Genomic DNA, 25327 nt, shown 5'->3' with positions numbered 1-25327 from the left:
GGACTTCCAAATTGCTAACCCACTTGCTCACCAGAAAATAAAAGGATGGGGATGTGGGGACTAGGGAGAAAAAAGAAATAGCGAGGAAATGTATCAACTGGATTGGAGGAAATGTATCAACTGGACTGGATCTCTTCACACTAATTACTAGTTAATGACCACCCTGTTTTACAGAGTAACTATACCTATGAATTTTGTTGGGACTCACCATTTGAAAAGCCATTAACTTAACAGTTAACTGTTAACTGTCAAAGTGCTATGAGTTAGGCAATACTTTGAGCACAACATAGAAATAAAATTATTGCCTACAATAGCATAGAAGAACAATCTTAAAAAAATTATATGATCTTAACGTTCAATGCTAACAGAATACAATGGCCCACGACTCCCGATTACGATGGTTTATACACAAAAGAAGAAGAACCTCCTCCCTCTCTCCCTCTCTCTTCAGGAGGTCAGTTCCCCTCGAAGGAACCTTGAAGTAGGCAGCAACCTATCATCTGGTACCAGAGCACAACATTTCACCATGCCTAATACTCGATCAGCTTCTTTAGATGACCGGATGGACCACTTGGAAGTCTGACACCCTCTGTGTTCGTTTTGGGCCGACTGCATATGAAGACTGGGATGAGGTTCTCTTGAAGCTTAAACAAATAGGGCCTATTCGAGAGTACTGTTGAAATAATTTAGTTGTTGGTGTTAGGGTCTGTTTGGCTAGTTAAAACATTTTTTATTTCTATTTTTTACTTCTGTTATGTCTGTTATTGTACTCACTTATAGCAGGGGCACTAGGGTCTTTTCCCTTCTTATTTTTGCTGCCCTATATATATTATAATAAAAGCTGGCGCCGCCAACACTGTTACATTGCCAATCCCTTCTCTTCTCTTCTCCCTTCTCTCTTCTTCTCTTCTCTTCTCTTCCTCTTATTTCTGGCCGGCCACACTGTCAAGATGGTACCAGAGCGGGAATACTGACTGAGAGAACAGATCGAACAAACTTCACTGAGAGAACAGATCGAACAAACTTCACTCTTCCAACTTGCTGAATCTGGGCAGAACAAAGATCTGAATCTGGACTGAGGAAAACAGATCTACAACTGGTACAATCCTTCCTTTTTCTCTTCCTTACCCTCCTTGGTCGTGTACCAAGTGAAAAAACCAAATGAATCTGGGCTGTTGAATGCTGTCAGATCTTTATACCTTTGTTTTTTGGGATCGTGTGATCCTGTTCCTGTGTTAAGGCGACTGTAGGTCAAGGATGACCTGTTATCTCAATTATTTGGCTTGATTATAAGTGTTAAGGATCTCTCCTGCTGATTAATGTTCTTAGACATTCTGGAAGGCTGGTAGGTTGGGACTATTAAACCGTACAGGTCTGAAATCTGCCGAATATTGCCTTTTTTTTGTCCCGAAATTGGTACTGTTTGTGCTCAGACTGTTTTCAAACCCAAGTGTGTGGGTGTGGACTGAGTGGAGCATTTTTTTGTGGAGTAAGGAGGGGTTCTAAGTCTGGTGTTTGGGACTGATTGTCTGTTTTGAACATGCCGTCTGAGAATTCTGCTACTTCAGAGATTTCAGGGTGCCACAATGGAGTGAGTGGGGGAATGGATATGAGTTTCCCCATGGCTGTTATTCCCTTTGTTGGTCTGAACTACCTTGAGTGGTCTAGGGGAATAAAACTCTACATCACTGCTAGGGGGAAAATAGGATATATCAATGGGAGAGTGAAGGAACCGAAGTACGGAAGTGCTGAATATGATAGGTGGAACCAAGAGAATAGTATGGTGATGTCTTGGCTTTTGGTTTCCATGCTGCCACAGGTAATGAAGACTTTTATGTGGGCTGAAACTGCTTGTGAGATGTGGGAACAAGCGAAGTCCACCTATTCAGAGCAAAGACACTATGCCAAGATATATCAACTACAAGCTGAATCCTCTACTTGCAAGCAGGGGGAGAGGAGTCTCTCGATGTACTATTCTGATTTGACATCGATATGGAAAGAACTTGATCACTATCAGAATGTGAATTGGAAGTGTGATGAAGATGCAAAGGCGTATAAGTCACTTGTATCTCAGCAACAGGTCTTTGCCTTTCTCCTAGGGTTGAATCCTTCATATGAGTCCATCAGGGTGCAGATCTTGGGTAGTAAAGACTTTCCATCAGTTCAGGAGGTGTATGCCTTAGTGCAGTCAGAAGATAGTAGAAGAAGTGTGATGAATTGTGTAGAAGGGGAGTCAGTTGCCCTAGCTGTCCGGGGAAATTCAGATACAAATGTCGGAGGTGTTTTTAAAAAAGGTGACTCTCAGAAAAAAAACAGATGATAAGAGTAAACTTTGGTGCACTCACTGCCAGGAGACACGACACATGAGAGATACATGTTGGGATCTCCATGGAAAACCTAAATGGGCACAGGATTTGGGTAAGAAGTCAACACCTGATTAGGGCAAGAACTAGCAGAATCAGAAAAATTATAACTTAGCTAATATTGCGTTGACAGAGACTAGTCCTTTGGTAACTCAGGAGAGGCATCCCAGTTCTGACCCTAAGGAAGAAATTATCAACTCCTTTCGTGAACATTTGGAATTGTATGGTAGGACTCTCCGCCAGATGGATTCTGGTCCTACTCCCTCTACCTCTTTTGCGTCTACATCAGGTAATGCTGCCACTGCCTTCCATGTGTCATCTCATACTACTGATTCTCCTTGGGTTATTGACTCCAGAGCCTCAAACCACATGACCGATAAGTCAAATTTATTTCAGACATATAACCTTCTCTCTGGGAGAGATAAGGTGAGACTAGCTAATAGTTCTTTTTCTACCATAGCTGGCCGAGGTACATACCTCTCCCACTTGGCCTTACCCTTCCTAATGTACTGCATGTTCTGAAGTTACCTATTAATTTGCTGTCCATTAGTAGTATAACTCACTCCTTGAACTGTTCAGTCAATTTTTTTCCATCTTCATGTGTGTTTCAGGATTTGGCCTCGGGGAAGACGATTGGTAGAGGAAGCATGGTGGATGGTCTCTACGTGTTGGAGAATAAAGCTGGTCTTGTGGCTATAGAGTCCATGAGTTTGTCAAGTGAGAGTCAAACCTATTTATGGCATAGTCGTCTAGGTCATCTTTCTTTTGAGTCATTAAAAGTTATGTTTCCAAAGTTGTTTGAGTCCTTGTCAGTGAATCAGTTACAGTGTCAGACATGTCAATTGAGTAAACATTGTAGAAGTTCTTTACCTTTGCGAAATAAAAGATCTGGATTTCCATTTCATATTGTTTATTCTGATGTTTGGGGCCCTGTTACTCTACCCACTAGGGCTGGATATAAGTACTTCATTACCTTGATTGATGATTATTCTAGATACACCTGGGTTTACCCTATACGATCTCGAGATGAAGTGTCAAAAATTGTAAAAGACTTTCAACGCATGGTGTTCACTCAGTTCCAAACGGAAATCCATATCTTCCAGTTGGACAATGCGAAGGAATACTTCCATAGTGATCTCACGGAGTTTTTTGCTTCGAGTGGGTCACTTCAGCGAAGCTCTTGTGCTAGGACACCCCAACAAAATGGTGTTGCTGAACGAAAGAACCGTCACCTTCTCGAAGTAACTCGTGGCTTATTAGTTCTTATGAATGTGCCAAAACGTTTTTGGATGGATGCAGTCTTGTGTGCTACATACATCATCAACCGCATGCCCTCTCGGTTACTAGAGTATAAGGCCCCAATCAGCTTTTGTTTCCTACAGCTCCATTGTCCACCATTCCGATGCGTGTTTTTGGGTGTCGTTGCTTTGTCCATAACCTGTCCCCTACTCGAGGTAAGCTTGATCCTCGGGCTATTCCTTGTGTTTTTCTTGGTTACCCTTTATCTCAAAAGGGGTATTGCTACTATGATCCTATCTCTCGCAAGTACTATGTCTCCATTGATGTATCATTCTTTTAGAATCAACCTTTTTTCTCAGTTTCTCCTCAGGCGACTCAAACTCAACTACCTCTTTTACCCGATCCTCCTCCATTCCGAGTTTTTCATCATCGCCATAAAAGCCAGCAGAGTTCAAGAGCCGTGGAACCTGACACTATGCAACCAACATCATTGGATTCACCAGAGGCAGATCCGTCTCATCAGCCAGGTACACTTGCTCCTATTGATATGTCTGTTCCTCTAAATGTTGATTCACCTGTCATCAATGATCTTGATATTCCTATTGCTAAGAGAAAGGGTGTTAGGTCTTGTACCACTAATCATCCTATATCTAATTTTGTGTCCTATGATCATGTTTCACCTTCATTCCGTGCATTCCTCTCTTCTGTGGACAGTGTCCCCGTTCCTAAGAATGTGGCAGAAGCTTTGTCTAAACCTGAATGGACATATGCAATGCAGGAAGAAATTGATGCTTTACACAAAAATGGCACTTGGGAGTTGGTGGACCTTCCTGAAGGGAAGGAACTAGTGGGTTGCAAGTGGATGTTCATAGTGAAACACAAGGCTGATGGAACTGTTGAAAGGTACAAGGCTAGACTGGTAGCAAGAGGCTTTACACAGGTATATGGAGTGGACTATGCGGAGACTTTTGCTCCAGTAGCCAAGATGAACTCTATCAGGATCCTTCTTTCATTGGCAGCAAATCTTGACTTGGAACTTCACCAATTGGACATAAAAAATGCTTTCTTGAATGGTGACTTGGAAGAGGAAGTGTACATGACCCAACCTCTAGGGTTTTGTGCCAAAGGCAGTGAACAAAAGGTGTGCAGGTTAAAAAAATCTTTATATGGGTTGAAACAATCACCTCGGGCTTGCTTATGCAGTGGGTGTCCTTAGTCAGTTCATGCACAATCCTAGGACAACTCACTTTGAAGCTGTAGAGAGGATCCTGAGATACCTCAAGAAGTTTCCCGGAGCTGGTTTGTTGTTCCAGAAACATGGTCACTTAAAGGTGGAAGTATATACTGATGCAGATTGGGCAGGAGCAGTCAATAACCGAAAGTCTACCAGTGAGTATTGTGCCTTTGTAGGAGGAAACCTGGTCACATGGAGAAGTAAAAAACAAAGTGTGGTGGCTAGATCTAGTGTTGAAGTAGAGTATAGAGCGATGTCTCATGGGGTTGCTGAAATCATGTGGATAAGAAATCTGTTAGGTGAACTGGGTTTTGCAGTGAGCAATCCTATGTCACTCTACTGTGACAATAAAGCTGTCATCAATATTGCTGCTAATCCAGTCCTGCATGATTGGACGAAACACATTGAAGTGGACAAGCATTTTATTAGAGAGAAACTTGTTAATGGAGAAGTGTGTACTCCATATGTCAGCTCAGAAGAACAACTTGCAGATATCTTCACCAAAGGTCTTCATCATGTGCGGCACAAAGATTTGTGTGACAAGTTGGGCATGATTGACATCTATGCTCCAACTTGAGGGGGAGTGTTGAAATAATTTAGTTGTTGGTGTTAGGGTCTGTTTGGCTAGTTAAAGCATTTTTTATTTCTATTTTTTTTACTTCTGTTATGTCTGTTATTGTACTCACTTATAGCAGGGGCACAAGGGTCTTTTCCCTTCTTATTTCTGCCGCCCTATATATATTATAATAAAAGATGGCGCCGCCAACACTGTTACATTGCCAATCCCTTCTCTTCTCTTCTCCCTTCTCTCTTCTTCTTCTCTTCTTCTTCTCTTCTCTTCTCTTCCTCTTATTTCTGGCCGGCCACACTGTCAAGAAGTACCAATTCGAATTTGAGAGACTCGCAACCCATGTCGATGGCTGGACGGAGAAGGCGCTGGTTGGGAGTTTCGTCGGAGGGTTAAGGGAAGACATCAAGGTAGAAGTAAAAGCTTGGAGACCTTCTACCTTATTGGCAGCCGTGGGTTTATCCCGTCTTCAGGAGGAACGTCTGGACCGGACGAGGCGAGTAAATCGGGACACAGGGCCGATTCTTAAGTCTCTGCCTCCTAGGTCAGATGGGCTTTTGCCTGTACCGGACTAGACAGAGCCACTGCTAAGAGGCCCAAAATGCCTTTCAGACAGTCTTGGGCTGAGATACATGCTCGACGAGAGAAAGATTTGTGTTACAATTATGAGGAGAAATTCGGTCCAGACCATAAATGTAAAGTCTGACAGGTATTCCTCTTGCAAACAGAAGATTCCGAAAGAGAGATGGAGGTTATTGAATTTGGCGAAGAAGAACCCATTGATCACCGTAACTGATCCATAGATATCTCTCAATGCATTAAATGGATCGACATCCTCCAAGGCTATGAAGGTAAATGGATAGCTTTGGGGATGACCAGTGACTGTTCTGATAGATAGCGGCAGCACTATCAACTTTATAGCTCGGATTCTGGTCCACCAACTAGGTATGGCTATCCACTATTATCCTTCCTTTTTCGTTCATGTTGCAGACGGAAACAAAATTATATGTGATGATATCTGTAGAGATGAGAAGCTCTTCATTTAGGGGCATAAATTTATAGTGGATCTCCACCCCAAGAGTTTAGTGGGGCAAATGTGGTGTTAGGGGTGCAATGGTTGCGCCAACCAGGCCCAGTAATGTGTAACTGGGCTCAGATGACCATGGACTTGGAACTAGGGGGAATCCCTGCCATCTACAAGGCCTTGGCCCTCTGACCCTGGGATCTGGTGATGCCCGAACCCTATTAAAGTTGAGCCAGGGAAACAGGTATCCTGTACTCATGCATATGGGTCATGAATCCATAGGCCCAACACTCAACCTATACCCGAATTGGAACCAAGGGACCAAGATGTGGCAAACTTGCAGACCCTTCTAAACCAATATGCAGATGTTTTTGAGGAACTTGATCACCTACCACCCACTCTAGCACAAGACGACTGTATACCCTTACTCCCGGGGCCAGCACCCACTAATGTACGCACCTACATTACCAAAAGTCAGAAATAGAAAGAATTGTGGGGGAGCTGATGGAGAAGAAGCACATACAACCGAGCACCAGCCCGTTTTCATCTCTCATGTTATTAGTAAAAAAGAAAGATGGATCCTAGAGATTTTGTGTTGATTACAGGGCCCTAAATAAAATTACCATCAAAGATCAGTTCTCAATTTTGGTGGTAGATGAGCTTCTAGATGAGTTGGGAGGAGTCTAGTTCTTTTCCAAAATGGACTTGCGATCGGGGTACCATCAGATAAGGGTCCACCCGGAAGACGTACCCAAGACGGCCTTCCGTACCCATGATGGTCATTATGAATTCCGGGTTATGCCGTTTGGGCTAACCAATGCGCCCTCCACTTTTCAGTCCATTATAAATGACATAATTAGGCCTTTTCTAAGGTGTTTCATATTGGTGTTCTTCGATGACATCTTGGTATACAGCCATGATTGGTCCACACACTTACAACATCTTGAAAGAACCTTGGAGGTGTTGCAAGAGAATGGGTTCTATGCCAAATTGTTTAAATACAGGTTTGACCAGATTAGGGTCCATTATTTAGGCCACATAGTCACAACAGGGCAGGTTATGGCTGACTGGGAGAAGATTACTTGTATTCAGGCCTGGCTCACTCCCACTACAATGAAGGCTCTCAAAGGTTTTCTCGGTCCCACGGGCTATTACAGACGTTTTATTCCTGGATACGGGCTGATGGCAGTGCCATTAACTCAGTTGTTGAAGTGGGACTCCTTTATCTGGGGACCCGAAGCTCATCATGCCTTTGAAAACCTGAAGAGGGCTGTATGCACACCTCCAGTTTTGGCCCTACCGGACTTCAATGAGACTTCTGTGCTAGAGTGCAACGCCTCGGGGACCAGCTTAGGGACAGTTCTGTCGCAAAAGGGGAAGCCCCTTCCTTATTATAGTAAGGCCTTGTCAGCCCAGGCCCAAAATTTTTCTGCTTATGTAAAGGAATTCATTTTTGTTGCCTTATCCGTCCAGAAATGGCGGGCCTATCTATTGGGCTGGCACTTCATTATTCAAGCAGACCAGAGGAGACTCAAGTTCTTGTTGGAGCAATGGGCCCACACAGAAGACCAGCAAAAATGGATCTCTAAGCTTCTTGGGTATGACTACTCTATTGAATACAAACATGGGCCCATCAATAAGGCAGTAGATGCCCTCTCTAGTGTAGTCGAGTTACATAAGTTGGCGGGCTCTCAACCCATTCACCCATTATTTGAAGCAATCAGGTTGGAAGCTCGCGATGCACCAGAGTTGGCCCAGATACAAGCCCATTATTAGCAGGATCCAACTGTAATATCAGGATACACCATGATGGGCCCATATCTGCTCTATAAAGGGCGGTATGTGTTACCTCTCTCCTTCCAACACATTACTGCTCTCTTACAACTATTTCATGACTCACCGCGCGGGGGGGGGGGCGCTCTGGAGTTCTGAGGACTTATAAACGGCTGGCCTCACACTGCTATTGGGCTGGTATGAAAAACAAGGTCTAACAATATGTGGCTGCCTGTCCCGCTTGCCAACAGCAGAAGTATGACTCTCAGGTACCTTCTGGATTGATGCAGCCTCTCAAAATACCCTCATAGGTGTGGGAGGAGATCTCTATGGACTTCATTACTGGGTTGCCCAAGTCCAACAGGCAGTCAGTTATAATGGTGGCCGTCGATTGCCTTGGCAAATATGTGCACTTCTCATCACTTCTGCACCCCTATACTGCTGCAATGGTTGTTGAAGTTTTTATCATGGACATGGCCAAGTTACACGGAACTCCCAAGTCGATTGTTTCGGATTGCAATCCGGCCTTCCTTAGCCAGTTTTGGAGGGAACGTTTCCGGCTTCAGGGGAATAAGTTACACCGGTCCACCAGCTACCACCCACAATCCGACGGCCAAACTGAGGTGGTGAACAGGTGCTTAGAGATATATTTGAGATGCTTTACAGGGGACAGGCCACGACAATGGGTCCAGTGGTTATGTTGGGCCGTATATTGGTACAACTCCACATACCAAGGAGCAACAGCCATGACTGCCTTCAAGGTCGTGTATGGGAGGGATCCCCTCGCCATTCTGCCATATGAATTGGGATCCACCAGCATGGCTGCCGTTGAGACACAATTGATCAACAAAATTGAAGTCCTATAGGATCTTTAGTTTAACTTGAACCAACCAACAGAGAATGAAGCGCTACTATGACAAGAAGCACCGGGAGATGGAGTATGGGGTTGGGGAATATGTTTACCTAAAGCTTCAACCCTACCGTCAAGTCTCAGTAATAAAGAGGGCCTGGCCAAAACTTAGGCCCTGTTACTTTGACCCTTACAGGATTTTGGAAAAAATTGGCCAAGTTGCTTATAAATTTGGAGTTTCCCCCCACCTCCCACCTTCACCTAGTCTTCCATGTATCCTTGCTCAAGAAATGCACCAGCCCACAGTCCATCGTCAGCCCAACATTGCCCACATTCACTGACGACGGAGGTCTAGTTATTGAGCCCAAGCACATCACAGATTTTAGATGGGTTAAGAAAGGGAAGCGGGTCATCTAGGAGGCCCTGGTAGAATGGGATGGGCTACCTGCCATCAATGCCACTTGGAAACCTTATTGGGAGTTGAAAACTCAGTTCCCCAATCTCAACCTCGAGGCCAAGGTCGATCTGAAGGAGGGAGGAGATGATGAGAACCCAAGGGCCGACCCAAGCCCAGCCCGTTATGCTATGGCCCACGACCCCTGGTTATGATGGTGTATACTCGAAAGAAGAATAACCTCCACCCTGCACCTCAGCAGCTCCAGACCACGATCGAGGGAATCACAACCGAGTTTGTTAGAATTGCCGTGTAACGGTCAGCTACAGTTATATAAGCTGAACCCTCTACCAAGAAATGAGAATAATAAGAATCCTTTCTTTGCTCACTTACTCACTCTCTCTCTCCCTCTCTCCCTCTCTCTTCTTCAGGTGGTTGGTTCCCCTCGAAGGAACCTTGAGGTAGGCAGCAACCTATGAGAGCCCTCATGGAGGGGGCTACTTGTTGCTAGAGTGAGAGCTGCCTAGTGTTAAACCACGGAGATGCTGCTGTGGAAGTGTGATGGTATGTTACAGTTGAAATTTGTTATATGGTAAGGTGGGAATCTTAGAAAGAACATTAATTCTACGAAGTTCTATGGTCATTTTCATTCAATGTGTCAAAAACGGAACCAATCAGTGAACCAGGAATGAGGGTGGTTCCCGTTAATCTGCATTTGATTTGCTTGAGGTCGGACATTAGAAAAAGGCAACACACACACACAGATATGTAAACTATGATACCTAAATACTGTATATGGGTGCTGTGCCATGTCTGGTGCTCTAGTTTTTAGTGTAAATTCAGTTTCTGACACTCTGTCCAGCCGTTTCCTTGCCATATCTGGGAAACATAGTATATAAGTTGGCCTGCCATTGAACAAGAAGTTTGTACTAGTTTTCATAGTCATAATGCCAGGTTTATAGATTCCATCTGGTTAAGAAACTAGTTTGGTTCAATAACTATATAACCAGAGGAATCTGTCCTAGTTCATATTTGCTTCAAGCCTCCCGATTGGGTTGCTAAAACATTGGTGTCATCTGAATATCAGAATGGCAAAATAGGATCTATGTAGCCAACCCCATGTATTTGGTACAAGGCTTCGCTGAAGATGATGGAACATTATATGTGTAGATCATATATGTTCATGTATATAACAATCTACCAATGTTTTAAAACGCGGAGGCGTGACGTGAGACATTCCACTACCTAAAGCGTGAGGAGTAGTACAGAACGCAAGAGGCGTAAGCCTCCCGAACACAAGGAGGCATAAGCCTCCTTAAGAGGAGGGGGGTTAGGAGGAGGATGAAGAGTAAGGGGGGATCTCATTTTTTCTTTATTTTTAATAAAAATCTTTTATATTAAGAAGAATAAAGATGCATAAAATTAGTTGAAAGGGGGGGGGGGGGGGTCTACTTGCAACTGTATTAGAAAATTCAAGGGTGGTGATTGCAATCACCAAACTTCAGGGGAGATTTCAGCAACGGTTAGAAACTTCAAGGGAGGTTTCAGTAATTTACCTTTTTTTCAAATTAACAAAAAAAAAAAAATGGAACCATTCTTCCATTTGAGTGGTGGGTAAACCAATTCAACCATCTAGGCCAATTGGGTGAATCCATGATGTCATAGTTAAATAAAAGATGTAGAAAAAATGGGCCATTTCTCTAATATTTTATATTGATCATATTAAAGAAAAAAGTGTCATAAACAAAAAATGTTTTCATTGATGATCCAAATGAAATACAAATTTTAAAACCAACGAAAAAAATGAAACTGATTTCCTATTTGGTTCAGGTCAGCCGTCAGCAGTTCAACTTTTAGGTCTAATGTGTTAATATTTGATGTCATAATTAAATAATAAAAATTAAAAACATGATAAAAAATAAAAAAATGAAAAAAATACATAAATTTTGCAAAAGAAAAAAAATCATTTCGGTGCATACCTAATATTGTATATTTATCATATAAACAAAAGCATGTGTCATAAATAAGAATTATTTTTATACACATGGAAAAAAATTAAAAAATGTAATTTGAATTTAGTCCCTTTTTAATTGCGAGGGTAAAAAAATGTAATTTGAACTATTATTTTTCACCTCATTCAAATCCCTCTCATTAAGTCATATATTTGAGGTACTTACGTCCATTCTCTCTCATTAAATGATATATTTAAGATATTTTCTCACCAATTAGTTATGTTCCAATACTTTTAACAATATAAATCACATTTTTTTTTTCAAAGTTGAACCAAAAAATGAAATTGTCCTTTCGTCTAGGGGGTGGGTAAGGTCAGCCATCTGGGTCAAATGGGTCATTCCATGATGTCATAATTAAATAATAAAAATTAAAGAAAGATAAGAACACAAAAAATACAAAATATTTGTAGAAAACATGCACATTTGGGACATCTATAATATAGAATTATTTTGTACACATAGAAATATATACAAAATTTAAAATAATTTGGATGTATATTACTATTTTCATCATCTAAAATTGTCACGTGCAAAGCATATGCAAATTTACTAGTAATACATAAATGCTCAAATGGCACATGGGGGCTAATTCTTTCTTTTCAAATTTGATACTCATATTGCTTCCATTCTTGCTCTTCACCTGCTCTTCCTCCAGTCTCTGGTCACTTAGCTGTAGTTTCATTTATAGTGAACACTCAGAACTTGAGTCTTGTAATTTATTCATTTAACCCATGCATGATCTTATTAGCATAGTAGAAAGAGGTAAAAGGAAACTTACCATTTTATAATTTTCCTTCTATTTTTCTACATGCTTTTTATTTTACTTTTTATGTTTAGTCATTGTAACTCATGTGTCTTTGTCATCTTCTTTATAGTAATCTACTATCTGCTTTCCACTACAATGTTGTAACATTTTATCATCTTTCAAATGCAAAATGGCTTTATGGTTATTAATACATACAAGTTTTCTTACTGAGAAAATTTGACATACTCCAGGTGCCATCCTTCATCAGAACAGATGAAGTAGTTATTAATACAACAAATGACTCATATATCACTAGGTGAGTGCCAATGTAATAACATTCATCATGAACGACTATAAAATAATTTTTGATAATGATACAACATCCTTTAAATGTTGTATTGCTGCATACTTTAAGGCAAGGTAGTAGCATAATATTGATTCTATCTTGTTTGCAAGTGTTTAATATTAGAAAAGAAAGACATTATTTAATGAAATGTGCATTTACATAGATTTATCTGCACAAGTAGCAGTGGGTCACATAGATCGTTCTCAGCAAACCACCAGTTTTGGTATTGATTGGTCATCATCTCATATGTTTCTATGTACTTCTTTTTGAAAAAATTAATGATTTGGTTACTATGTTACATTTATAGGACAGTTAATATTGTTGATAGGGCTATAAATATAGGACAGTAAATATTGTTGATAGGGCTATAAATAGATTGAATTTGAATCAAATCTTATCCATCGGATTAGAAATCAGGATGGTCTTACATGAATCAGGAACCTCTATCTTGGCTTGAGGGAACAGATGCAGTTGTCGTTGATCCTCCTAGGAAAGGGTTGGGCCAATCTCTTATCAATGCATTACAAACTTTAGAATAATCTAAGCATAAAGCTACAACATCTAAAAGAAGTTGTGGAGGAAAGGTTTGTGGAAGCTGCAAGATGGAGGAAAGCTTTGAAAATTGAAGTGAAAGATTTCATCTTTGAAGAGATAAGGATCAAAGGGTTGCAGAATTTGATGACCAGGGAGGCAAAGAAATCCATGGTGCTGCTGGAAGGTGCCGAAGTGATTTAGTGGCTTCTGAAGTTTGTAATGGGAGCAATCTCTAAAGGTAAGCAGTTGAACTATATGGATTTCGACTTAGATGGAAGAAAGAGATATGAGCTGGAATGCAAGAAGAATGCCAAAGGTCTCTACATTACACTACAGGAGTTTTTAGGAGGAAAAAAGAAGCAGTTTTCTTCCCAGAAGGTAAAAGAGGTCAAGGCTGGAAGGAAGTGGCTGAGCTATTGAGTGACTTTGTACTCTGGCTGAAAACAAAACAAACATAAGCTTTAGAAGGGCAAAGAGAAGTGGCTAGACGAAATGGAAAGGAAGAAACCACTAAAGAATTTGGTAATTGTGGAAAAGGAAGAAGCTGTAAACTGATAGCCAAAGGAGGAAAGGAGTGGGGGAAGAAATATGTGGAGGAAACATCAAACCCACCAAAAGACTGGAAAAGGATTGCACAGGCGATACCAAGAGAATTAAAAATGACAAATCTGATTGTTATTACACATTATGAAACATGCAAGGCCTTGCTTGATCTGGGTGAAGTTGAAGCAGAGATCTTGGCATTAAATTTGAGAGATTGGTGCTTTCACAGTTTCGACATGGTGTCCTCTTTCAAACACCAAAAGCTTTGAGGTTGAGGATAATTCTATTGTCTGGTTGCTTGGCCTGTTGTTCAATCTTTGGAAGGAAGAGTTGCTACAGTCAATAGCTCTAATTTGTGATGTCAGATTAGACGATTCGACTTAAACGAATCGGATTCAAATGGAATAAATGGTCAAATTCGAACATAATTTTTGTACCGATTATTTAATCGGATCGAATTCGAATACATACTGATTCGCTTTGACAAATATTCGAATTCGATAATAGATATTATAATATATAAATATATTATATACTAATTTGACTAACTTGTAGTACACCTTTTACACACGACCCAAAGCCTCACCTGTTCTACTTATTACAAAAGACAAATAAATGTTGTTCCTGATTCGTTTACCGAGATACCAAAAGCCTTTCAACTTTTTCAACTTTTTCATTTACCGAGATACCAAAAGCCTTCTTTTCTATATCTCTTCTCCCCTCTTTCTCCTCCCTCTCTGTCTCTCCCGTTCTCACACTCAGGATGAAAACTTTTCTGTAACACCTTTCGTTTTGGCGCTCAGGATAAAAAAGGTTAGAGAGAAAGTAAGGAGAACCAGCTTTTATCAAAGACGAAAGGGCTTCTGAAGATTAAACTTCAACTTCTGTCGATTGGGGCCATTATCCTGATCATTCACTTTGTCCACAAAAGGGCTGATCCTGTCACTATGATCACCCACTCGAGTGAATTCTCAGACTGCCCCAACATACACAGGTTTTGACCCCTAAAGGATCTCACTGATTGGCATATCAAAGACAGCCCAATCCGACACCCAGTGTAGTACCATAATCGAGTCTAGGGGTTAGGTGTAACTTTTCAGTTTTGCCCACCAGTTTCCAGGGTTCAGAGCATAACTGGAAAATGGTTCAGGTTCAGTGTTTTAAACAAACACACACTACATGTGCTTCATGTCTAACCTTGGCAGCTGAGACAAGTTACCCCAACCTACTTGGCAGCACATTAGTGTCAGCCTTGGTAGGATAAACTCCCCCAAATCTATCCAACGGCTGAGAATATTCTAAAATAACACAAGTCTCATAAGTGTCCAGTTTAAGGGTAATTACACATAAACACACCAAATATAATATGAATCAATTATGTACTTTTATTCATTTACAATAAATGCATCAGTACATCAATCTGATTGGAGCTAAGGGCATACATTGTCTAACAGATCTATCATGGGAAAATCAAAGGTAAAGTGTTCATAATGCAACTGCATATCATTTTTCTATCCCCTTATTCAGTCACATAAATTCCATGAAAAGTACTGTACTACAAGAAAACAAAAAGGCACTGCTTAGGTTATGTCTTTTACTTATGGTTTCAATAAGAATCGGTCAAAATGGCTTGGTGCAAGAGTCGCCAACCCATTCTACGGATTTGCAAGACCTCGAGCAATCTACATCTACGCACACTACCCAACAAATTAGTATGACCAGGAGCTTACATAGAGGAGTAGAGAGCAACTTATTTATAGTAATAGCTTGAGAGGTTGCGTACCAAGCTTGCAATTCAAGCATCGTTGGCGGCTGCAATTTTAAGTCCCGAGAACATGATGGCTGCCTGCAGAAACAACAAACATTGAGTCCAAACAATGATAGCAAGTTTCCATTGCCGACATTCTTCAACTAGCACATACCATTGACTCTTCCCAATCTATATAATGGCTAAGTCTCCTTCGGGAGCCCCATTCCAGGAACGAGCATGACGTCATGGAATCTGCATCTATGCACATTACCCAAACAAATTAGAAAATGCAGGAGCTTATATAAAGGAATAGAGAGAGCAACTTCTTTATTGCAATAGCTTGAGTGGTTGCGTACCAAACCTGCAATTCAAGCATCGTTGGTGGCTGCACTTGTAAGTCCCGAGGATATGATGGACACTTGCAGAAAGAACAAAGTTGAGTACATAAAATTATAGTGAGTTTGCATCGCTAACAATCTTCAACTAGCACATAACATTGGCTATTCCAAATCTATTCACGGCCAAGTCTTTGTGTGTCTAAAGCATTGACCTGTCCAAGAATATCGAGTAAGAAATGGAGAAAAACAAACAACTCTAGAAAACAAAATGGGAGATGCATGTTATAGTGGCTTACTCTGCGTGCTTTGTCTGGGCCCATTGGTGCTCCACTTTGTACACTTGAATCGTATCTGCCACATAATCTCGTAGAAGTGCCAATTCCTGGACACTTGAATCGTATCTGCCACACAATCTCGTAGAAGTGCCAATTCCTGGAGATAACCAAGAACAGTTTTATAAAACAAGAAAAGAAAAAACCCTACAATACCGATTACCAAAATTAAATTTCTGAATCTAAGAAAACTTTTGCATGTAAAAGGAATGCGAGGACTTACATGGTCGCAGTTACTCTTGATTCCTTGGCTTTCAACAGGAGCTCCAAATAATGTGCCTGTTGTGGCACGATCGACATTGCTTTTGAAGCCTTATTAAGTCGTGCCAGTCCAAAATCAACATCCCACGTTAAAATCATTCCTTGCAAAATCCAAACCTTGAATATTGACTAGGGGCTGCATATCTCCTTGCCAAGATAAGTAGATCCGAGTGGGGAAGGAAAGGAAATGCCGGTATTGATGTCGTACGGGTCTTCACCCGTAATTTATTCTTGAACTAGGGCTATCAACGGGTCGGGTCTTCCCAACAGGTCCTCGCAAACCGAAACATTAATAACGGTTCTGGTTCAGTAAGTTTATCCGACTAGTGAATCGGGCCGGTTCTTGCTCTCAACAGTCCCAAACCGATTCGGACCGAAAATCGTTCACTTTATTAATTATTTGTGACATATTGTTAATATTCTTCTCATTCTTTCATATTGTACACTTAAAATGTCAATTTTTATGTATAATACAAGTAATGTGCTTGTAGTGGCATGATCGACATTGCTTTTGAAGCACTCATTAAGATGTGTCATTACAAAATCAACATATTACATTAGAATCATTCCTTGCAATAGCCAATCCTTGAACATTGACTAGGGGTTGCAAATCTCTTTACCAAGATAAGTAGTTCCGAGTGGGGAAGAAAAGGAAAAACCGATGTCGATATCGTACGTGTCTTCACACGTACCTTATTCTAGAACTAGGGCTTTCAACGGATCGGGTCTTCCCAACAGATCCTTGCAGACCAAACCATTCATAACGGTTTTGGTTCGGTAAGTTTATCCGATCGAAGAATCGGGTCACTATTCTAGAAAAACCAGAGGTAAGGTGTTCATAGTGCAACTGTATATCATTTTTCTATCTGCTTATTCAGTCACATAAATTCCATGAAAAGTACTGTACTATAACCATACAAAAAGGTACTGCTTAGGTTCTGCCTTTTACCAACGGTTTCGACAAGAACCGGTCAGAATTGTATGGTGGAAGAGTCGGGAGCCCCGTTCCACAGACGGGCATGACGTCGTGGAATCTGCATCTACGCACACTACCCAAGCAACTTAGAAAATGCAGGAGTTTATATAAAGGAGTGGAGAGAGCAACTTCCCTATTGCAATAGCTTTAGAGGATGTGTACCAAACCTGCAATTCAAGCATCGTTAGTGGCTGCACTTGTAAGTCGCGAGGATATGATGGACACCTGTAGAAAGAACAAAGTTGAGTACATAAAATTATAGCGAGTTTGCATCGCTGACAATCTTCAACTAGCACATAACATTGGCAATTCCGAATCTATTTCACGGCCAAGTCTCTTTATGTCTAAAGAATTGACCTGCTCAAGAATATCGAGTAAAAATGGAGAAAAGCAAACGATTCTAGAAGACAAAACGGGAGATGCAGGTAATAGTGGCTTACTTTGCGTGCTTTGACTGGTTCCATTGGTGCTCCAATTAGTACACTTGAATCGTATCTGCCACATAATCTCATAGAAGGGCCAATTCTTGGAGATAACCGAGAACAGTTTTATAAAACAAGAAAAGAAAATACCCTACAATACCGATTACCAAAAATAATCTTCTGTATCTAAGAAAACTTTTGCATGTAAAAGGAATAGGAGGACTTACCTGGTCGCAGTCACTCTTGATACCTTAGCTTTCAACGGGAGCTCCAAATAACGTGTCTGTTGTGGCACGCTGGACATTGCTTTTGAAGCACTCATTAAGCCGTGCCAGTCCAAAATCAACATCCCACGTTAGAATCATTCCTTGTAATAGCCAAACCTTGAATATTGACTAGGGGCTGCATATCTCCTTACCAAGATAAGTAGATCCGAGTGGGGAAGGAAAGGAAATACCGGTGTTGATGTCGTACGGGTCTTCACCCGTAACTTATTCTTGAATTAGGGCTATCAACGGGTCGGGTCTTCCAAACAGATCCTCGCACACCGAACCATTAATAACGGTTTTGGTTCAGTAAGTTTATCTGAATAAAGAATCGAGCCGGTTCTTGCTCTCAGCTGTCCCAAACCGATTCGGACCGAAAATCGTTCACTTTATTAAATATTTGTGATATATTGTTAATATTCTTATCATTCTATCATATTGTACACTTAAAATGTCAAATTTTATGTATAATACTAGTTAAAAGTGTTTGTTTTCCTAGCTTATCTCTAGTTTAATCTTTCACCCTCAATTTTTATTAAGGTTACATTATTAAATTTTAAATTTTAAGTTCTTAGTTAAATAGAGTACTAATAGTTTTTAGCATAACCGGTTTGGTTGTTATTTGAAATTAGCTTTTATTCTTCCATGAAAGGTTCTTAGTGTATGTTTTTGGGCCGATTAACAACCGGTTTGGGAATGCTTCTTCCTAGACCAGAGTCGGACCGAACCCATTGACGGACCTACGTAGAGTGGCCATTTGCTGGTCAAGCCACACCGTGAAACTTCCGAAAGAACAGTGAACCATGCATCCTGCACAATGAAAACAAAATGGTATCCGTTAAAAATGAGCATAACAGAATGAACAGAAACCAACATCACCACATAAATCGACAGTTAGTTACCTTGCCAAAATCAGAACTGACAAAAGCACCGAAAAATGTGGTCGTCGACTTCTTCCTTTCTGGCTGCATCGGCATTTGCACCCCATTTATTCTAGGAAAACCAGATGTAAAGTGTTCATAATGCAACTGTATCTCATTTTTCTACCCGCTTATTCTGTCACATAAATGAAATGAAAAGTACTGTACTACAGTTAAACAATAAGGTACTGCTTAGGTTCTACCCTTTACTTACAGTTTCAACAAGAACCGGTCAGAATGGTTTGGTTCTAGAGTCGGGAACCCCATTCCACGAACGGTCAAGACGTCGTTGAATCTGCATGTACGCACAGTACCCAAGCAAATTAGTAAATGCAGGAGCTTATATAGAGGAGTAGAGAGAGCAACTAGTTTATAGCAATAGCTTTAGAGGTTGCGTACCAAACCTGCAATTCAAGCATCGTTGGTGGCTACACTAGTAAGTCTCGGGGATATGATGGACACCTGAAGAAAGAACAAAGTTGAGTGCAAAAACTTATAGCGAGTTTGCAGCGCAGACAATCTTCAACCAGCACATAACATTGCCTATTCCGAATCTATTTCACGGCCATGTCTCTTTATGTCTAAAGCATTGGCCTACTCAAAAATATCGAGTAAGAAATGGAGAAAAACAAACAATTCTAGAAAATAAAACGGGAGATGCAGGTTATAGTGGCTTACTTTGCGTGCTTTGACTGGTTCCATTGGTGCTCCACTTAGTACACTTGAATCGTATCTGCCGCATAATCTCAAAGAAGGGCCAATTCCTGGAGATAACCGAGAATAGTTTTATAAAACAAGAAAAGAAAATACCCTACAATACCGATTACCAAAAATAATCTTCTGTATCTAAGAAAACTTTTGCATGTAAAACAATACGAGGACTTACCTGGTCGCAGTCACTCTTGATACCTTAGCTTTCAACGGGAGCTCCAAATAACGTGTCTGTTGTGGCACGCTCGACATTGCATTTGAAGCACTCATTAAGCCGTCCCAGTCCAAAATCACCATCCTACGTTAGAATCATTCATTTTAATAGCCAAACCTTGAATATTGACTAGGGGCTGCATATCTCCTAACCAAGATAAGTAGATCCGAGTGGGGAAGGAAAGGAAATACCGGTGTTGATGTCGTACGGGTATTCACCCATAACTTATTCTTGAATTAGCGCTATCAACGGGTCGGGTCTTCCCAACAGATTCGCACACACCGAACCATTAATAACGGTCCTGGTTCAGTAAGTTTATCTGAATAAAGAATCGGGCCTGTTCTTGCTCTCAACTGTCCTAAAGCCATTCGGACCGAAAATCGTTCACTTTAATTAATATTTGTGATATATTGTTAATATTCTTATCATTCTATCATATTGTACACTTAAAATGTCAAATTTTATGTATAATACTAGTTAAAAGTGTTTGTTTTCCTAGCTTATCTCTAGTTTAATCTTTCACCCTCAATTTTTATTAAGGTTACATTATTAAATTTTAAATTTTAAGTTCTTAGTTAAATAGAATACTAATAGTTTTTAGCATAACCGGTTTGGTTGTTATTTGAAATTAGCTTTTATTCTTCCATGAACGGTTCTTGGTGTATGTTTTTGGGCCGATTAACAACCGGTTTGGGAATGCTTCTTCCTAGACCCGAGTCGGACCCAACCCATTGACGGACCTACGTAGGGTGGCCATTTGTTGGTCAAGCCACACCGTGAAACTTCCGAAAGAACAGTGAACCGCGTATCCTGCACAATCAAAACAAAATGGTATCCGTTAAAAATGAGCATAACAGAATGAATAGAAACCAACATCACCACATAAATCGACAGTTAGTTACCTTGCCAAAATCAGAACTGACAAAAGCACTGAAAAATGTGGTCATCGACTTCTTCCTTTCTGGCTGCATCGGCATTTGCACCCCATTTATTCTAGGAAAACCAAAGGTAAGGTGTTCATAATGCAACTGTATCTCATTTTTCTACCCGCTTATTCTGTCACATAAATGTCATGAAAAGTACTGTACTACAGTTAAACAATAAGGTACTGCTTAGGTTCTCCCCTTTACTTACGGTTTCAACAAGAACCGGTCAGAATGGTATGGTTCTAGAGTCGGGAACCCCATTCCACGAACGGTCAAGACGTCGTTGAAACTGCACGTACGCACACTACCCAAGCAAATTAGTAAATGCAGGAGTTTATATAGAGGAGTAGAGAGAGCGACTACTTTATAGCAATAGCTTTAGAGGTTGCGTACCAAACCTGCAATTCAAGCATCGTTGGTGGCTGCACTAGTAAGTCTCGGGGATATGATGGACACCTGAAAAAAGAACAAAGTTGAGTGCAAAAACTTATAGCGAGTTTGCATCGCAGACAATCTTCAACTAGCACATAACATTGCCTATTCTGAATCTATTTCACGGCCACGTCTCTTTATGTCTAAAGCATTGGCAAGCTCAAAAATATCGAGTAAGAAACGGAGAAAAGAAAACGATTCTAGAAAACAAAACGGGAGATGCAGGTTATAGTGGCTTACTTTGCGTGCTTTGACTGGTTCCATTGGTGCTCCACTTAGTACATTTGAATCGTATCTGCCGCATAATCTCATAGAAGGGCCAATTCCTGGAGATAACCGAGAATAGTTTTATAAAACAAGAAAAGAAAATACCCTACAATACCGATTACCAAAAATAATCATCTGTATCTAAGAAAACTTTTGCATGTAAAAGAATACGAGGACTTACCTGGTCGCAGTCACTCTTGATACCTTAGCTTTCAACGGGAGCTCCAAATAACGTGTCTGTTGTGGCACGCTCGACATTGCTTTTGAAGCACTCATTAAGCCGTCCCAGTCCAAAATCACCATCCTACGTTAGAATCATTCATTTTAATAGCCAAACCTTGAATATTGACTAGGGGCTGCATATCTCCTAACCAAGATAAGTAGATCCGAGTGGGGAAGGAAAGGAAATACCGGTGTTGATGTCGTACGGGTATTCACCCATAACTTATTCTTGAATTAGGGCTATCAACGGGTCGGGTCTTCCCAACAGATCCTCGCGCACCGAACCATTAATAACGGTTCGGGTTCAGTAAGTTTATCTGAATAAAGAATCGGGCCTGTTCTTGCTCTCAACTGTCCTAAACCCATTCGGACCGAAAATCGTTCACTTTATTAAATATTTGTGATATATTGTTAATATTCTTATCATTCTATCATATTGCACACTTAAAATGTCAAATTTTATGTATAATACTAGTTAAAAGTGTTTGTTTTCCTAGCTTATCTCTAGTTTAATCTTTCATCCTCAATTTTTATTAAGGTTACATTATTACATTTTAAATATTAAGTTCTCAGTTAAATAGAGTACTAATAGTTTTTAGCATAACCGGTTTGGTTGTTATTTGAAATTAGCTTTTATTCTTCCATGAACGGTTCTTGGTGTATGTTTTTGGGCCGATTAACAACCGGTTTGGGAATGCTTCTTCCTAGACCCGAGTCGGACCCAACCCATTGACGGACCTACGTAGAGTGGCCATTTGCTGGTCAAGCCACACCGTGAAACTTCCGAAAGAACAGTGAACCACGCATCCTGCACAATGAAAACAAAATGGTATCCGTTAAAAATGAGCATAATAGAATGAACAGAAACCAACATCACCACATAAATCGACAGTTAGTTACCTTGCCAAAATCAGAACTGACAAAAGCACCGAAAAATGTGGTCGTCGACTTCTTCCTTTCTAGCTGCATCGGCATTTGCACCCCATTTATTCTAGGAAAACCAGATGTAAAGTGTTCATAATGCAACTGTATCTCATTTTTCTACCCGCTTATTCTGTCACATAAATGAAATGAAAAGTACTGTACTACAGTTAAACAATAAGGTACTGCTTAGGTTCTGCCCTTTACTTACGGTTTCAACAAGAACCGGTCAGAATGGTATGGTTCTAGAGTCGGGAACCCCATTCCACGAATGGTCAAGACGTCGTTGAATCTGCATGTACGCACACTACCCAAGCAAATTAGTAAATGCAGGAGCTTATATAGAGGAGTAGAGAGAGCAACTAGTTTATAGCAATAGCTTTAGAGGTTGCGTACCAAACCTGCAATTCAAGCGTCGTTGGTGGCTGCACTAGTAATTCTCGGGGATATGATGGACACCTGAAGAAAGAACAAAGTTGAGGGCAAAAACTTATAGCGAGTTTGCATCACAGACAATCTTCAACTAGCACATAACATTGCCTATTCCGAATATATTTCACGGCCACGTCTCTTTTTGTCCAAAGCGTTGGCCTGCTCAAAAATATCGAGTAAGAAATGGAGAAAAGCAAACGATTCTAGAAGACAAAACGGGAGATGCATGTTATAGTGGCTTACTTTGCGTGCTTTGACTGGTTCCATTGGTGCTCCACTTAGTACACTTGAATCGTATCTGCCGCATAATCTCATAGAAGGGCCAATTCCTGGAGATAACCGAGAATAGTTTTATAAATCAAGAAAAGAAAATACCCTACAATACCGATTACCAAAAATAATCTTCTGTATCTAAGAAAACTTTTGCATGTAAAAGAAAACGAGGACTTACCTGGTCGTAGTCACTCTTGATACCTTAGCTTTCAACGGGAGCTCCAAATAACGTGTCTATTGTGGCACACTCGACATTGCTTTTGAATCACTCATTAAGCTGTCCCAGTCCAAAATCACCATCCTACGTTAGAATCATTCATTTTAATAGCCAAACCTTGAATATTGACTAGGGGCTGCATATCTCCTAACCAAGATAAGTAGATCCGAGTGGGGAAGGAAAGGAAATACCGGTGTTGATGTCGTATGGGTATTCACCCATAACTTATTCTTGAATTAGGGCTATCAACGGGTCGGGTCTTCCCAACAGATCCTCGCACACCGAACCATTAATAACGGTTCTGGTTCAGTAAGTTTATCTGAATAAAGAATCGGGCCTGTTCTTGCTCTCAACTGTCCTAAACCCATTCGGACCGAAAATCGTTCACTTAATTAAATATTTGTGATATATTGTTAATATTCTTATCATTCTATCATATTGTACACTTAAAATGTCAAATTTTATGTATAATACTAGTTAAAAGTGCTTGTTTTCCTTGCTTATCTCTAGTTTAATCTTTCACCCTCAATTTTTATTATGGTTACATTATTAAATTTTAAATTTTAAGTTCTTAGTTAAATAGAGTACTAATAGTTTTTAGCATAACCGGTTTGGTTGTTATTTGAAATTAGCTTTTATTCTTCCATGAACGGTTCTTGGTGTTTGTTTTTGGGCCGATTAACAACCGGTTTGGGAATGCTTCTTCCTAGACCCGAGTCGGACCCAACCCATTGACGGACCTACGTAGAGTGGCCATTTGCTGGTCAAGCCACACCGTGAAACTTCCGAATGAACAGTGAACCACGCATCCTGCAAAATGAAAACAAAATGGTATCCGTTAAAAATGAGCATAACAGAATGAACAGAAACCAACATCACCACATAAATTGACAGTTAGTTACCTTGCCAAAATCAGAACTGACAAAAGCACCGAAAAATGTGGTCGTCGACTTCTTCCTTTCTGGCTGCATCGGCATTTGCACCCCATTTATTCTAGGAAAACCAGATGTAATGTGTTCATAATGCAACTGTATCTCATTTTTCTACCCGCTTATTCTGTCACATAAATGTCATGAAAAGTACTGTACTACAGTTAAACAATAAGGTACTGCTTAGGTTCTGCCCTTTACTTACGGTTTCAACAAGAACCGGTCAGAATGGTATGGTTCTAGAGTCGGGAACCCCATTCCACGAACGGTCAAGACGTCGTTGAATCTGCATGTACGCACACTACCCAAGCAAATTAGTAAATGCAGGAGCTTATATAGAGGAGAAGAGAGAGCAACTAGTTTATAGCAATAGCTTTAGAGGTTGCGTACCAAACCTACAATTCAAGCATCGTTGGTGGCTACATTAGTAAGTCTCGGGGATATGATGGACACCTGAAGAAAGAACAAAGTTGAGTGCAAAAACTTATAGCGAGTTTGCATCGCAGACAATCTTCAACTAGCACATAACATTGCCTATTCCGAATCTATTTCACGGCCATGTCTCTTTATGTCGAAAGCATTGGCAAGCTCAAAAATATCGAGTAAGAAACGGAGAAAAGCAAACGATTCTAGAAAACAAAACGGGAGATGCAGGTTATAGTGGCTTACTTTGCGTGCTTTGACTGGTTCCATTGGTGCTCCACTTAGTACACTTGAATCGTATCTGCCGCATAATCTCATAGAAGGGCCAATTCCTGGAGATAACCGAGAATAGTTTTATAAAACAAGAAAAGAAAATACCCTACAATACCGATTACCAAAAATAATCTTCTGTATCTAAGAAAACTTTTGCATGTAAAAGAATACGAGGACTTACCTGGTCGCAGTCACTC

At 40.5% G+C, this 25327-nt stretch overlaps 1 long non-coding RNA gene across 4 annotated transcripts in view; it reads left to right on the top strand.

Moving 5' to 3' along the window:
* Window positions 1–25327, top strand: part of LOC148803618 (uncharacterized) — a 45392-nt gene that overhangs the window by 6001 nt on the left and 14064 nt on the right. For all 4 annotated transcript variants that reach the window (XR_016077595.1, XR_016077597.1, XR_016077596.1 and 1 more), the window contains one exon: window positions 12454–12518. This is a non-coding gene — a long non-coding RNA (uncharacterized LOC148803618). The remainder of the gene's footprint in view (window positions 1–12453; window positions 12519–25327) is intronic.

The sequence above is a fragment of the Nelumbo nucifera genome, chromosome 1, assembly GCF_055504915.1.
Source record: "Nelumbo nucifera cultivar China Antique chromosome 1, China Antique-T2T, whole genome shotgun sequence".
Lineage (NCBI taxonomy): Eukaryota > Viridiplantae > Streptophyta > Magnoliopsida > Proteales > Nelumbonaceae > Nelumbo > Nelumbo nucifera.
Note: the sequence above shows the minus strand (reverse complement) of the source record. Positions and strands in the feature narration are given on the sequence as shown.